The following is a 15,359-nucleotide window of genomic DNA, read 5'->3' as shown; positions in this document are numbered from 1 at the left end:
TCCATAAAATGATGGAGAATCTTTAGACAAGATTTAATTTCAAAAATACCGAATAAAGCAATTTCTTCGAGAAAACAATGAAATAATAACACTTTAAGTTATTAGTCTTTCGCGTCAGGATAATGATTCATGAAACCTACATTACACAGAAAAGATAACACATATAGAAGACATAACACACACAATTTTTATTGTCTTGGACTGTTGTAGATATCTCCGAGCAATGTTATCACATATTGTCGTAAATAATGATTGACCTATGACACTATGATGAAGAATTTATTATTACATCACAACTAATTTATGAACCATGATAACAATATAGCACGGTTGAAATAGGAAGCCATGAGCAATTTCAGAAGTGCTGAGACAAACTGTTCCACAAAAACAATTTACCATACAGAAAACAATTAATCGTAATAAATAATGAGGTTGGGATGGATACGGAACTTAGACATATGCTTTGCTTGTGGCGATTAGGCATTGCTCGCCTATGTGTTAAGCTCTTATTGATTAATCGGATTTGTAACAGTACTAAACTTTTACTTTTGATTCTTTCGTTATATAGAAATGTATTGTTACGAGCCAGAGTACACTGATAGGACGTCTTGGTAGCGCTTTAAGTATACGGTGTCTTATTGCAACTGGAACTGAATGGTGTAGAAGGGGGCTACTTGGCAAGTCAACAGACGACGATAAACGATAAATATTGGGAACGTTTGTTAACTTGCCAGTGCTCAGCTGTAATGCCTTCACGGTCTACAGCATCCTCAGGATTAGGGTTGACTTCCACCAGTTAAGATAACCAAGTAAAATTTTACCAATGAGAAATAAAAAATAAATAAATAAACAAGATGTTCTGAAAATTTACAAATTTTATTTTAAGAGCCCTAACAATAACGGCTTGAAAGTATGAAACAAAAAATAAATAGCGATAAAACAAAAGACCGTGAGATATGTTTGACTAAAACCCCGACGTGATAAATTTCTAAATCTAATAAAACGCACGAAAGGGGCTGCCTATGAATTAAATATGAAAATTATTTGGAACAGAATAACGTCTAGCAACTTTTTGTAAACAAGGTGGAAGTGCCGAATAGCGGTCGGTCAAGCCCTTTTATATGTCAACAATTCCAACAAATCCCACAGTACTCAGACGCTAGTTGGAAGTTCTTACCAAGTTGGAAGGGGCGCCTAAAGGAGACCCTCCACTGTTGGAAACTTCTCACCAGGTCATATCAACGATACAACAAAGTATTATATTACAGGACGGCACACGGACATTATAATAAAAAACTACATATCATCCCTATCAAAAAAAATCTAAAAATAACGACTAGAAAAGCCTAAATAACAATTTACTACAATTCAAATTTTAGCGCCAAGCAAACTTAATATAAAAACAGTGCCTCGCGCACTTGCTTAAACGGCGTGACGTCATACGAGATAAAACGAGAACCGGAACAAGATGTCCGCTAGAAAAAACAAGGAAGTGGTTTAAGACTGATATGATTAACAATAATTTACTATTAAGCAATGCCAAGATGATTTTAACTTAACAGAGACATAAAAGGTAATGAAGCATTTAAAATGCAATATGTTTTGTATAAATAGCAATGCATGAAAAACGTACAGCAGTGGAAATACATACGGCACTATGCAAATAAAGATGGGTGGGGTACCCACTTACTACAGTATATTTTTGTTTTTCGTCAATCAAAGTAAAATGATATTTTCACAAAACAAAATGTTCATGATTTTGCTGTAGTTGGTAGCTGCACCTCAAAAGTGTACAGTTCCTTCATTAGCCACTGCCTAACTTAACAGTTACCACAGCAAACTCACATTACCAAGTTTAACGTTAGCAAACTGTTGTCATTTTGCTAAAGTGTGATGGAAGGAAGGAAGCGATGATAAATAATGTTGAGCATGCCCCTAAAATTATGTAGTAAACACATTTGAGTCGACCCCTGATCAGTTCGATCGATTTGGTCACGTAGGATTTGCATCTAGTCACGTGGTTGATTTTCAGCGTGCCTGGCAAGCGAAAGGGAAAGGTTTTCTTCCCTTCATCCACATCAGAATATCTCTTATAATCTTTATATGTAACTTGTATCATTTATCTTTATTCAAATATCTTTTCTTACATGTCTTCATTCTTGCAATTTAGTATTACCCATCTAAGTTTGGAGCACTTATTTGTTGAAGTTATATATTTTGTGACAGTATTAATCTATTACTTTTGATTCTTTCGTTATATAAACAAAGATATATTTGTTTTTCGTCGTTTAAAATAAATGATGTTTTCACAAACAAATGTTTCATGTTTTACTGCATGTAGTTGGTAGTTCGACCAAATTAACTGCATCTCAGAAGTTGACGGTTCCTTAATTAGCCACTGCTTAACTATTACCATTGCCAAGTTTCGCATTGCAAACTGTTATAATTTTGGTAGTTTGATGGAAGGAATGATTCAAATATAGATGTAGAATTAATGGATACTGTATATCGTATTATACGAGGGTTGTTAAATAACACGTAGGCTGGTTGTACAATTTTTCCCCTTTATCAAAGTTTATGTGTGTCACAGGGTGAGAAAAATGTGCAGTCAGTCCGGGGCTCGAACCCGGGACCCCTCGCTTACAGGGCGAGTGCTCTACCGACTGAGCTAACCGGCTGTCTGACACATAATCTCCCCTTACGTGACCAAGTCCGTACCGTGGCATACACTCCCACAAATTGGTACATAATATTGCAAGCGTTGTTAGACTGACCAAGCAAGCATGCCACGGTCCCATGTTGGGCGACAAATGTCACAGGGTGAGAAAAATGTGCAGTCAGTCCGGGGCTCGAACCCGGGACCCCTCGCTTACAGGGCGAGTGCTCTACCGACTGAGCTAACCGGCTGTCTGACACATAATCTCCCCTTACGTAACCAAGTCCGTACCATGGCATGTGCAATTTAGTATAACTAGAACTGTTAATTAAGAAATGATTTTTTTCCAGTGTTCATGCGAAATGAACGACAGAATAGAATCGGCAAACACATGAATCGCGCTAGCTGATCCTATTATGTCGTTCATTTCGCATGAGCACAGAAAAAAAAGTTTCATTTCTTGTACATCTATTTTCATTATATTTCCTTTTCCATTTGTAAACAAGATTTTATTATAAATTTCACACGTTTTATTGCATTTAACATTAAAACTAGCTTCCCGGCCATTCTGTTCACCAGACGGAACAACTGGGACGTCTTCTAGGGAACGTTCTTTTTGACTATACGCGGACGTCATCAAAACAGCGGCCCGTTATCACTGAGCAGCATTGACGTAACTTTCGCGCCTTTCCTTTTGCTGTTCATACGAAATAAACGTCATAATTATAGGGCGAATGTAAATATCACCAGTTATGTCCGCTTGCAACTGTGACTATAAAGATATAATGAAATCACGCAGTACAAAACTAAAGGTCATTTATCAACCATAGCAACGCGCCAGCGGTCCAGTTGACGTAATAAATGTAAAAATATCAATTACTGGAAAAAAACATAACTCTTTGCAAACGAAAATACATCAATTTCGGGAATATACTTTCGTAATATCTAAAATTTTAAGTCAATCCGTCAGTCGAGTTTAAATAAACAACTTCCTGTCCAGGGCAGTCATACGTGGTCTTACATTAAATGATGTTACAAAACAGTAAGAAACCTTGGTGAACTATAAATAGTGCAAGAAAAAGCCGGAAAAACTTCTGACTGACTGAAGAAAACAAGAGTTCTAGTTGACCTTTCTTAAAAGATAGTCCAGTCATTCATAAAAAAAACTTTAAAAATCTGAAACGACGCTACACACATTATTTTATGATTTTCGGTGAAAAGAATGACGAAAGAAACTTATTATCTACAAGCTTCAGTTAAACGCATGTAAAATACACAGTAGTTGTCCAGTATATTTAAAAAAAAATAACATAAATAAACGAAAAACTTGTTTAATGCTTTTCTTTGATGTTGTTAATATAAAAAAGATAAAATATGAAATAGACAAAATCAATTTGAAAGCATGTTTTATTTATTAGTTATATCTCACTTTTACTATGGCAATAATGCTGCGTTTTATATGCATCATTGCCAAGTCTACAGCTACAAATTGTTTATAGTTATAATAGTTATGATACGAGGAGCGTTCAAATATTGATGCAGTTGGGCTTATATCTAGCGTGTACCCACGATTGTCACAAAATAATTAACTGTTTCGCATACTAGATGCTTATCAGGGGGTAGGACGTAAATGGTGTCTTTCGGTGGTTTAAGTGAGAAAATTGTGTCTTTACGGAAAATATGACGGATTTTGGTGGATAATCATCACCCTAGTGAGTTTTGCTTTTACTTTGGAAACATATTGCATAAGTGCATTCTGTGGCCACGTTATTTCTCTCCTCCCGATCCCGAGTCTAGGGATTATCAATTATACAAATTATGGCATTTACATGTTAGAATAGTAAATTGTGATTACCACGTACCGTGATGTTCTGCGGGTTTAGTTCTTATAACATTGGACCTCTATTCACAATTACTGATTTCGTTTAGCATGTACTTACATTTACGCACATTTATGTAATTCAATACAACACAATAAAATAAAAAATCCTTGTTTAAATTGTCTAATGAAATGCTAGCTTACAAATATAAACGTCACAATTAATTAAAACGATTCGGCTGTCGAAATGTTTTGTGATGAATTTCCTTGTACATTGGAATGGTATTATAGAATGACTCAAATAGAGACTAAATTGTTTTAAAGTTCCCCGTAAGATACTGAAATTGGCTTAAACAAGAAAAATCTGCAATTAAAGGTTCTTGCACTTGTGCTATGGAGTCGTAAGTAAGAATAAATCATTCTAAAGCCTTTGCTATCACAAATTTGGTCGAACTTGGACGGTTTTTACAACTATCGTCGGAAAAGTGGACTTGAGCAGGACTTGAACTATTTATCTCCGTATAAAGCGTTCAATAACTTTTTTATGGCGCCAGGTACAGACTCGAGGTAAATTGCCGGGAGGAGATAAATAGCTTGCAGAATGCACGTACGCAATGTTTCCAAAGCAAAAGAAAATCTCACTTACTTTGTAAAATATCCACCCTACTAGGGTAATGATTTTTCAACGAAATCCACCATATTTACCATTTAGATCCAATTTTCTCACTTACACCATCGAAAGACACCATTTACGCCCCCTGCTTATGTTAGCTGTCAATTGATACCACGCATGTTTAAATCCATTAGTCTAGCTGTGGCAATAGCTCGATTAATACTGTCAGGTTGGGAAAAGGTTAATCTGCACTGGCCAACATTTGTCAAACTTTGTTGGATGGTTGCCGTTTTGTGTTTGTTTCCGTGCAATAACTTAAGAATGCTTTGGCCTACAATTATTTCAGTTGATTGCTTGTGGTTAACATATTATGTTCCTTTTTATTTCGAAGATCACTCAATTAAAGGTGAAGGTCTAGGTGACCTCAGGACTAAAATGGTTTGAAATGCATAGGATGGTTGTCTATGGTCGGTAGATTACCTAAAATGTTTGTGGGTTTGTAGGTCAAAGTTCAATATTACAACTACCTTGGGACTGAAAACAGTTTCTGCTTAATATCTAAAAAAGCTTTGTCATACAGTTCACAAACTTCATAGGATAATTGCTTGTTGTTAGTTGATTGCCTCTATTACCCTGGGGTCAATAACAAAAAGGTCAAGGTCACAGCGATCTTGGGACTGAAAGTGGGACAGGCCATCATTAGGGAGTTACATGTTTTGCACAGATGTAAGAATGACAGCCCTAGTCACTGTTCTGTCCGTTGAACATTTTTTCTAGTTTTACAATGATGTCTTTCTTTGCTTTCAATACAGAGCTGCCAAAGGAATGAAAGTATTCCACCACAAATGGCCAATCACTAAGTGGGGATATAAATCATTTTGAGAGTATAGTTTAGTTTCAATACCATACATAAAGTATAAAACAAGGATTTCAGGTCTTGACACGCTTAGTTTATATGATGTATTTTCAAAATATATTCCCATAAATATGAATCAAGAAACGATAATGGCACCTAAGCTCGCCATTATATGACTTAATGTTTACATTATAGACATGTAAAGCACCATGACTCTCTAGTTGCCAATAAGCTTGAATGATAGAAATATTGATAACATTTGATGACCATTTTATATATCCTTGTGTCATATCGTATGTGAAGTATTCTATTTCAACGTATGAATGGATTGAAGCGAACACACAAAACCAGATTTGCTGGAATCAAACTTGAGCTGAAGGATAATACACCTATTATGTATGAAAAAAACTTAAACACTTCTAAACAGATAAAATAAAACTGATCATAAAACTTATGACTACGCCAAGATGTAGGTCGCTTACCAATCATCAATATTTTATCAAAGCTTACAGTTACAGGTAAACACTGAACCCAAATGCTTTCCTGTAATTTATACAACTTCCCCTGTATGAGATAAAAGTGTCAGAGAATTTTGAATATGACTTGAAATAAATTCTGACTGTGACACATTAGCTTATGTACCATAAACTGTACAAAAATGTCATAAGCTGAAACAATATGTTATTCAAAATTATGTTACAGAATTTCTTTAAGCAGGTCGTAGTGCTTAAATTAATAAAGAGCATCTTAATAAACAATATACATAAAATTCATTCACTGAATTTTAAGCACTTCTGATCATTCGTCTAAAAATCTGCTTATAATCTAGGGATCCATTCCATAACAGAGCAAATGTTCTGTGACAGTTTGGATAGGGTTTTTATAAAGCTACATCAGCCATTTCAGATATGAATTTTGATTAAAATGGCTGCTGCATCGCTGGCGTAATTGAATCAAGTCAGATTAATAATTAGCTCCAGCAATAGTATCGTTTCCGAGAGTAAATTTAGTGTTTTCTTGGAGTTTTTTATTCATTCTATTTAGTTTAGGCTCGTGAAGTTTGACAAAAGTTTACCGTAAAAGCGGAATAACTCTGTAAGGGAGACACGGACGTTGAAATCTTTTTTTAAGTTAAATCATCGTAAAGCAAAGGAATTGACCCATTTGTTACTCAGCAGTTTGTTGTAGGATCACTTAATCTACGTGCAAGATAAATGATTTAACAGGAAACGGGAAGCAAGCATTAGTTTCAAGACATTTGTGACATCGTGAAATCTGGTGATTTTCGAAAGGATGGAACAAAAAGTTTCTGATCTAAACCAGTTCATAACCTGTGTAAATGAGCTTTTGTGTTTTGTGATTTAATCAAAACACAGGTCATTGTGCATTTTATGGCAGGCGTAACTCAACTATAAACAAAACATGATGACCAAACAAATGATTGCAGGATTCCAATCTGCACTATAAGTAACTTCGCTCTCGCCTGATACGGATTTCTTTAACAGCGTATATCCCGTATCCTGTCACCAAAAAGTAGTGTAACTAATAATTTCTCAACAGTTTCGTTTGTGATACAGTGGCTATTATCGTATTAGATATTAGTGAAAATGCACAGTGTGATAACACAGGATCTGTATGATCTGTAGACTTTGTATCTGGGCTTAAACTATCCTTCCGGGGACTCTTTAGTTTGCAGGTTGAAGTTTTGTCAGGTTATTTGTTCAATAAACAAATGCTATTTAGTAGACCGGCTTAAAACATGAAAAATTCTCTGTTGTTTATTTTGTACGTATTAGATATCTGAATATAATTATGCAATGACAAGTTGAACAAAAATTGTAATGGAAATACATTTCATTTACGCACATCACAGAATGAGACCTCGAACGTTAGTCCGGCCTAATAAATTTGGAACTGCAAAAGCTTTAAACTATAACACTAAAAATTATTCTTAGTTGTGATATTTTCGCATGAACCCGCCAAATTTAAAATTAACCCGGAATATTTACTATTAAACGTTATTTTAAGATGGAATGGTATTGAGTGCATTTATGTTTAATATTTTGGTTTGTCAAACGGACCGGCATTTAGAAGTAACAGGCTGTTAATAAATAAATTGATATTGATGACTTTGCTCCACATTTTTGCAAGAATAAAGAACTTTGACTTTTTGTCTTTTTTCGCGAGCTCCTACACTTTATTCAATGATCTAATAGATTTGAATAATGTTCTATTGACTGTGCATGAACAAAATAGTGGATTGCTTGGGGAACGTCTAAACATTTTAGGATAGTGTTTTTAAGTTGGAATAAGGAGTATGAAGATATTTGCATGAATCGATATGTCTCATTCAGTTTTTAAGAATTGACATACGCAACATGCAGGTGCTCGAGCTAAAAGTGGAACAGTTGGTAATCAACTATTCGTATTCACTCGAAATAATTCCCAATATTCTTTCCATTTCTATAAAATAATTTCAACAATTACATGTAATAAGTTCTTAAAAGTGAATTGACAATAAAAATGTATAAGAAGTTATTAAACAGAAATAACGATATAAAATAATATAGTTGTAAATTATTTCTGGTTTATATGTTGTAGTATGTTTTTATTGCTGTAGTCTTGCGCCAGGTGTAGGCTGCAATTTTTTCTGCTCTGCAAAATTGGATTATTTTGCAAAAACCAGTGATTCTAGAGATTGGATTTTTGACTCAGTTTTTAATAAACTGGTAACCAACATTCTGCAGAATTTATTTTGTGGAATTATCATTGGATTTACGAATAACTTTGATGTAAAACAATTGTAATTTGGCAAATATTGGGGTAACGTTTCAATAATTTCAGTCAGTTTTGGTGAACAACATCTCACTCGAAATTATGGCTAATCCGTGTACAGGTAGACAATACAGTAGAGACCAATTACTGGATTATAGAGATGTGCCTAGGAGGTATACAATACCGAATAAAGAAACATTAGCTTTGTTGAAAAAGTATAATCTTTTGAAATACAGAGGTAAACGAGCTGGTCGCCCGAGGATAAAATCTAAAGCTGATATTCACTTGACAAATTCGACCCAAATTAAACTAAATCATACATTTATATCAAATGCACACAGAAAGAAACATCAGGAACGTTCAAATTAGATCCAAATTAAACTAGATCATTCATTTTTATTGAATGCCCAAAGAATGAAACAACTGAAACTTTCAACTGTGAACATACGGTCTGTGCGAGGAAAGTCTGCTGACCTTCTCCAGCACATATTAGAGGAGTGTATAGACCTCTGTGTGGTCACAGAAACTTGGCTACAGCCGGATGGTGATGACGTTGTCAGGGGGAATTGTCTCAAGATGGTTACTGCTTGATGATGTCCCGAGACCCGACCGTAAAGGTGGAGGACTTGCCCTGTTATATAGAAACAATCTCAAAGTGTCAAGATGCCCAGCAGAAACCTTTCAGTCTTTTGAATGTGCTGAATGGAAAGTACGTAGTCAATCATTCATCCTCTACATCTTTGGTATATATAGACCGCCATATTCGGAGAGACACCCAGTAACTCAGGCTATGTTTATGACAGAATTCACTGAGTTTCTCGAACAAATAACGTCAAGATCCGAGTCTCTGGTGCTGTTAGGTGACTTTAACATCCACATGGATAATAAGTCAGACTGCTACACAAAACAATTTCAGCAGTGTTTGAGATCTTTTGGACTGGTTCAACATGTCAATGCTCCTACTCATTCTGGTGGTCATATTCTTGACCTGATGATCACAAAGCTAGAAGACAAACGTGTGAATGTCTCAGAACCTTTGCCAGACTATTACATCTCTGACCACTGCTTTGTAAGTTGTAACATTGAACAGTGTCGCCCTCCCTTGATCAGGAAAGAAATCAAATCTCGCAATTGGAAATCTGTATCAAGTGACATATTACAATCAGAATTCGGTCAATTAAATGAAATTGTAGTGAACACTTCCAATGTCATTGATCTTGTGTCTGAGTTCACTAGAATCACGTCCGACATTGTTCAGAAACATGCCCCTCTAAAGGAAAGAACTATTCTCTGTAGACCGACAGTTCCTTGGTACTCTGGATACCTAAAACAGCTGAAACAATACAAACGATCAATAGAAAAAATCTTTATGAATGACAAATCTGACCTTTCAAAGAAAGTGTATTGTGGTGTAAGAAATGTATATGGCGCTGAGCTTTCTAGGGCCAAGGATGAGTATTACCAGAACAAGATTGGAGAAGCAGAAGGAAACATCAAAAAGCTGTATGCCGTAACATCCGATTTACTGGGAAGGTCGAAAGACAATCGGCTTCCATTACACACAAGTGCAGTATCTTTGGCAAATGACTTTCTACGATACTTTGCTGATAAAATAATCAAGTTGAGAAATGATCTTGACAACATATCAACTGAAACACCCAATGGTAATTCTTCCTACTCAAATCCACCTGTGACTATGAATACATTTACTGCGTTCAAACCACTTTCCGAAAACAATATTTTGAAACTTGTATATGCATCAAAAATCTACAACTTGTGAACTTGATGTGATACCAACTAAGAAATTAAAGGAGCATTTTTCACAACTTGTTCCCGTTGTGACAGAAATTGTAAATCGATCACTGCTATCTGGTGTTTTCCCTGATGAATGGAAAAGTGCTGTGATAAAACCTTTGTTGAAGAAGAAAGGTCTCCCACTTGAACTGCAAAACTATCGCCCAGTGTCAAATTTAACATTCCTCTCCAAAATGCTTGAAAAAGCTGCACTAAATCAAATCAACAAGCATATTGAAGCTAACAATCTCCTCCCAGCTTACCAAAGTGCCTATAGAACATATCATGGGGTTGAAACAGCAATGGTCAAAATGTATAATGATCTTTTGGAAACCATAGATGAAAATCAAATAACAATCGTGGTCATGATCGACTTGAGTGCAGCGTTCGATACCATCGATATCCCGATACTGATTCAAATCCTTCAAGATGACTTTGGTATACATAGCACTCCCTTGAAATGGACAGAATCTTATCTCACGAACAGAACAATGAAAGTTTTGGTCGAACAGTCAGCATCTGACACGGAGCCACTAAGGTTTGGTGTCCCGCAGGGTTCTTGTGCCGGACCTGTGATCTTTACCCTGTATATATCGGCTCTTAACCGAGTGGTGCAGAAATATCCAGCTGATCTCTATGGATACGCGGACGACCATAAGATTGCGTTAAAAATTCAAGCGGGAAATTCTCAAAATGAGACAACTGTTCTTCAACAACTCGACAGTTGTCTAAATGAAATCATAAAATGGATGACAACCTTCAAACTGAAAATGAATCAGTCTAAAACTGAAATTATTATGTATGGAACAAGACAACAGTTAGCGAAATTGGACATCACAAGTGTAAACGTTGGTGGGTGTGACGTAAAATGCGTCGATCACGTCAGAGACCTAGGTGTAACTATGACCAATACACTCAACTTTGACCATCACATTCAGAAAAAGTGTCAGATAGCTCATGTACAGTTACGAAACCTTAGGGCTATACGGAAACATCTCACACAGAAGTCAACTGAATCATTAGTGCATGGATTGGTTCATTCTCACATTGACTTCTGCAACAGTTTATTTACAGAAATTCCAGCCTACCAAATCAATAAACTACAGCGAGTCCAAAATCATGCCGCTAGAGTAGTCAAAAATGTTTCCTATGAAAAACCAAGTACCGAACTTCTGAAAGAATTACACTGGCTTCCAGTTAAGGCTAGAGTCATGTTCAAAGTTTTAGTAATAGTCTTCCGTGTCATCAATGGTACAGCTCGAGTATATCTGAGGGAAATGCTTGTACCTACTCGACAACGATACAGACTTCGCTCACAAAGTGACACTAACTTTAACATCCCTAGACGGCGAACAAAACTAGCAGACAGATCTATGGCAGTCGTTGGTCCCAAATGGTGGAACGATCTGCCTAGCTATCTGAAAAACATTCAGTCTGAAGCCAGCTTTAGATCAAAACTGAAAACACATTTATTTAGGCAGTTTTATGAACAATGAGTGTAGTCTTGTTAAAATACAAAATATTCAGAAGTGGTGTAAAATAGTATTTATATATGTCCAAATCTTTAAATCTAAGTTCTAGAATCCTGTTCATATTTTGTATGTATATATGTTAAATGTGTGTTATGTAATTGTAAAGCGCAATAGAATATTTTATAATTTTTGCGCTATATAAATGCCATGTATTTGTATTTGTATTTATATAAAAAGCTTTGCATTTTTTAAAAGTCTAATTTAGAAATATGATAACCTCGACCTACGTGTGTACTGACATTGATAATAACATTACATACTGATGTCTGTACTTAATATTCTTATTAAAATTAAAGATAAAGTTGACGTCTTGTGAACATCTATATTCAATTTGTTGAAATAGCTTAAATGCATCCTCTTAGGAATAAATTACACAAATCAGCTGGCATCTCCAGGAAATTTTGAAAGCTTTACTACTGGAAAGCGTTCCAATTGTCAGCGAAGAAAGGATCTTTAGTGTAGGGAATTCCTTAATGGACTTTTTGTTTTAACAACATCACTTACGTTTTAGAATTACTGCCAAATTTATTTCAAGCGTCCTTGCAGCAACGTTTCTCATATATTTGACTGAAGTCTTGTTTACACAAATATCTTAGAATCTCTAGGTGCCCCGCATTGTTATCTATTTCAAATTGATACATTCATATATTGCAGTTTTCAACTGATGAATGAAAGAAAACGTCTAGTTCTACCTCAATTTTTTTACAATAAAAGTTGTAAAACGATCCTTTGGAAGCACAGAACACAGCCAAGCAAAATGATATCAAACTCGGATTTACTGAGCCTGTTCATGATAAGTAACGACATGCTTAGCACCCCATGCCCCCTTGAACTGGCCAGAAAGTTCCTTTTGATTGTTAGCTGTGTGTATGAGAAATAATGGATGGTCCGGTCAGAGAGCCCGTGATCTTTTATTGCAACAATTGAGGCCAAATGAAGTTTATACAAAATACACTAAAAACACGTCAGTGAAATTTCGGCAGATCTGACCGATTAAAGATGTCGGAAAAAACTAGATTATATTTTTTCGTTTACACGAGAATTGTCGTTAGGTAACAAAGTCAATACACCAGTGGTCCGGATCATTGTGACAAAATTGTTCCAGTAATGTAGTCGGGCATAATGTAAGAGTGCATTTATACTGCCTAGCTATAGAAACTGTGGTAGTTAAAGTGTACGGTTTTGGTATGTCCTGATTTCAAGCCCCGGTCAGGTCCTTATATCTTAACGGACATTCGTATCGATTTGTCTTGCAATTTTTCGCATACCCCTATGTCGGCTAAATCATGATCGCGTTACAGGGCATATACTTATTAGCTTTGCAAAAGACGCATCCTTTTGCTCTATGGATTCCTTCAGATGAGTTAATGAGTTAATTAAAAGTAATAAATCATATAAAAATTGGCATTGACCAATGGATAAGATCATATTAAGTAAGATCTTCAAAAAAATTAATCTGCAGAACGGGGAAGACAGGTATGGGAATGTTTGATAAATTTATTTTTTAACTGTTTAACGCATTTTATAGTATATTTATTCCATTTCTCGTTGCAATAAAGGTCCATGGGCTCTTAGACTATTAGTAATGAATGCATGTACAGGAACAAAGGGGCCTTCAAATCGATATTTTTTATAATTTTTCTTAATTTAATAACTCAATATAAACTATGCTCCATTGGAAAATGCAACATTTGCTAAAGCATTATTATTCCCACTGTTTAAATTCTGCCGAGAAAATGACTATATTTCTAGAAAATACGCATGCTATGTAATTTGAAATTAGCTATTTGCTTCAAGCTGTCTCTTTGAATATTTCACACGTTTATTAAACAATTTCGAAGTTGTGGTTGATAAATTACAGCGTTTTTGAAGTGTTTTGTTTCGTTTTTATTGCTTCTTGAAACTATATGCTTTTATTTCAGTGTAGAATATTTTATACACAGATGACAAGGTAACAATTTCATCTTCATTTCCAGGTAAAATATTGAACGTTTTACCTAGAAATTCATAATGTTAACATGTCTGAAACATTGCGGAATGATACTCATTTCACTTGGGTAATGATTACATTTTACTCGGACTTTATCAAAGACTCACCGTGTAAAAATTTCAAACTTTAAACTAAAGTCAAAGTATTAAATGCATATAATATTTCAATGAAACTTCAAAAATGTGTAGTTAGTAGCATCATCTGTGGCATGTATTATTTGATGTCTGAAATAATGTGAAATTTATTCTAAAGTCACTATATGTTCATTGTAAAAATACTTCGTTTTACCCAAGTGGAAACTGGCAAGTACTTGAAAATGCAGCTCTCTGATTTGTCAGTTAAAACTCCTGATGTCATGATACAGTTATGAATAGAGATGGAATTGTTAATTTGTTTCCTGAGTAGAGAATCCTTCTAGTTTGAGAAGCTGCTTTTAAAAGAAAGAATCAATGCGTTTCGTCATTTGTGTTACAGGATGTACTTTCAAGCTTAGTGTAATAGCCAGTGTTTGTAAAGACTTAGGCGTCAAATACTGGAATGTTAGAAGAAAAAGTTATAACTTAAACCAGTATTATATCTTATCACCTACATGATATTAAATATTGTATGCTATGGCAGTTTCATTTCATTAAGATTTCATTAACTGCTGTAAAAGAAAAAAAATAAAGATAACTGTTATGACCATGGATGGTCATTTCTACACTAGTATAAAACAGTTCCAAGGAAGAATAAGAGTTAAATCATTTGAATAATCCTCTAGCATTTAATCAAAGGATATGCGGAACATGCCTTACAAGTTCGACTTTTGTAGATACATGTAACATTCAAGCCGTCAGCATTAATGAATGCCTTCGACGTTTTGGTACTTGTTAGAAATATATTTCATGGATTGAATTTTAATGTCCCTCCACCCTTCACAGAGGAGAGGGTATATTGTTGTACTGTCGGTTGGTCGGTAGTCCATTTAGTTTCCGATCAATTATTAGAGAGTACCTGGTCTCACAAAGGTCAAACGTTATAGGACGACTGTCTGTGGTGAGTAGAGTATCCCGCTTCTTTTGGGATCAGTAGATAGAAAGTAAAAATGACCTAGAGACTGAAAATGGGTTCCACTCAATAACTGAAGAATGTTTTGGTCTACAGTCATCAAATTTCGTAGACTGTCTGTCTTCAATGGATGTCCTCTATTGTTGAAGCGGTCAGTAGGACAAAGATCAATGTCACAGTGACCTTGAGACTGAAAAGCGGTTTCCGCCTAATAACTAAAGAAATCTTTTGCACGCAGTCGTCACAATTCATTAGATGACTGCATGTGGTCATGAAA

The 15,359-nt window shown here is 35.3% G+C and overlaps 2 non-coding genes across 2 annotated transcripts; both read right to left on the bottom strand.

The window, feature by feature from the left end:
• Nucleotides 1–2,605: 2,605 nt before the first annotated feature.
• Nucleotides 2,606–2,678, bottom strand: Trnat-ugu (transfer RNA threonine (anticodon UGU)). Its single transcript has one exon. It is a non-coding gene; the product is annotated as a tRNA-Thr (tRNA).
• A 156-nt stretch (nt 2,679–2,834) lies between these two features.
• Nucleotides 2,835–2,907, bottom strand: Trnat-ugu (transfer RNA threonine (anticodon UGU)). Its single transcript has one exon. It is a non-coding gene; the product is annotated as a tRNA-Thr (tRNA).
• Nucleotides 2,908–15,359: the final 12,452 nt, after the last annotated feature.

Source organism: Mercenaria mercenaria, unplaced genomic scaffold (assembly GCF_021730395.1).
Source record: "Mercenaria mercenaria strain notata unplaced genomic scaffold, MADL_Memer_1 contig_2951, whole genome shotgun sequence".
Taxonomy (NCBI): Eukaryota; Metazoa; Mollusca; class Bivalvia; order Venerida; family Veneridae; genus Mercenaria; species Mercenaria mercenaria.
The sequence above is the reverse complement of the archived record's forward strand: the minus strand, read 5'-3'. Positions and strand labels throughout refer to the sequence as shown.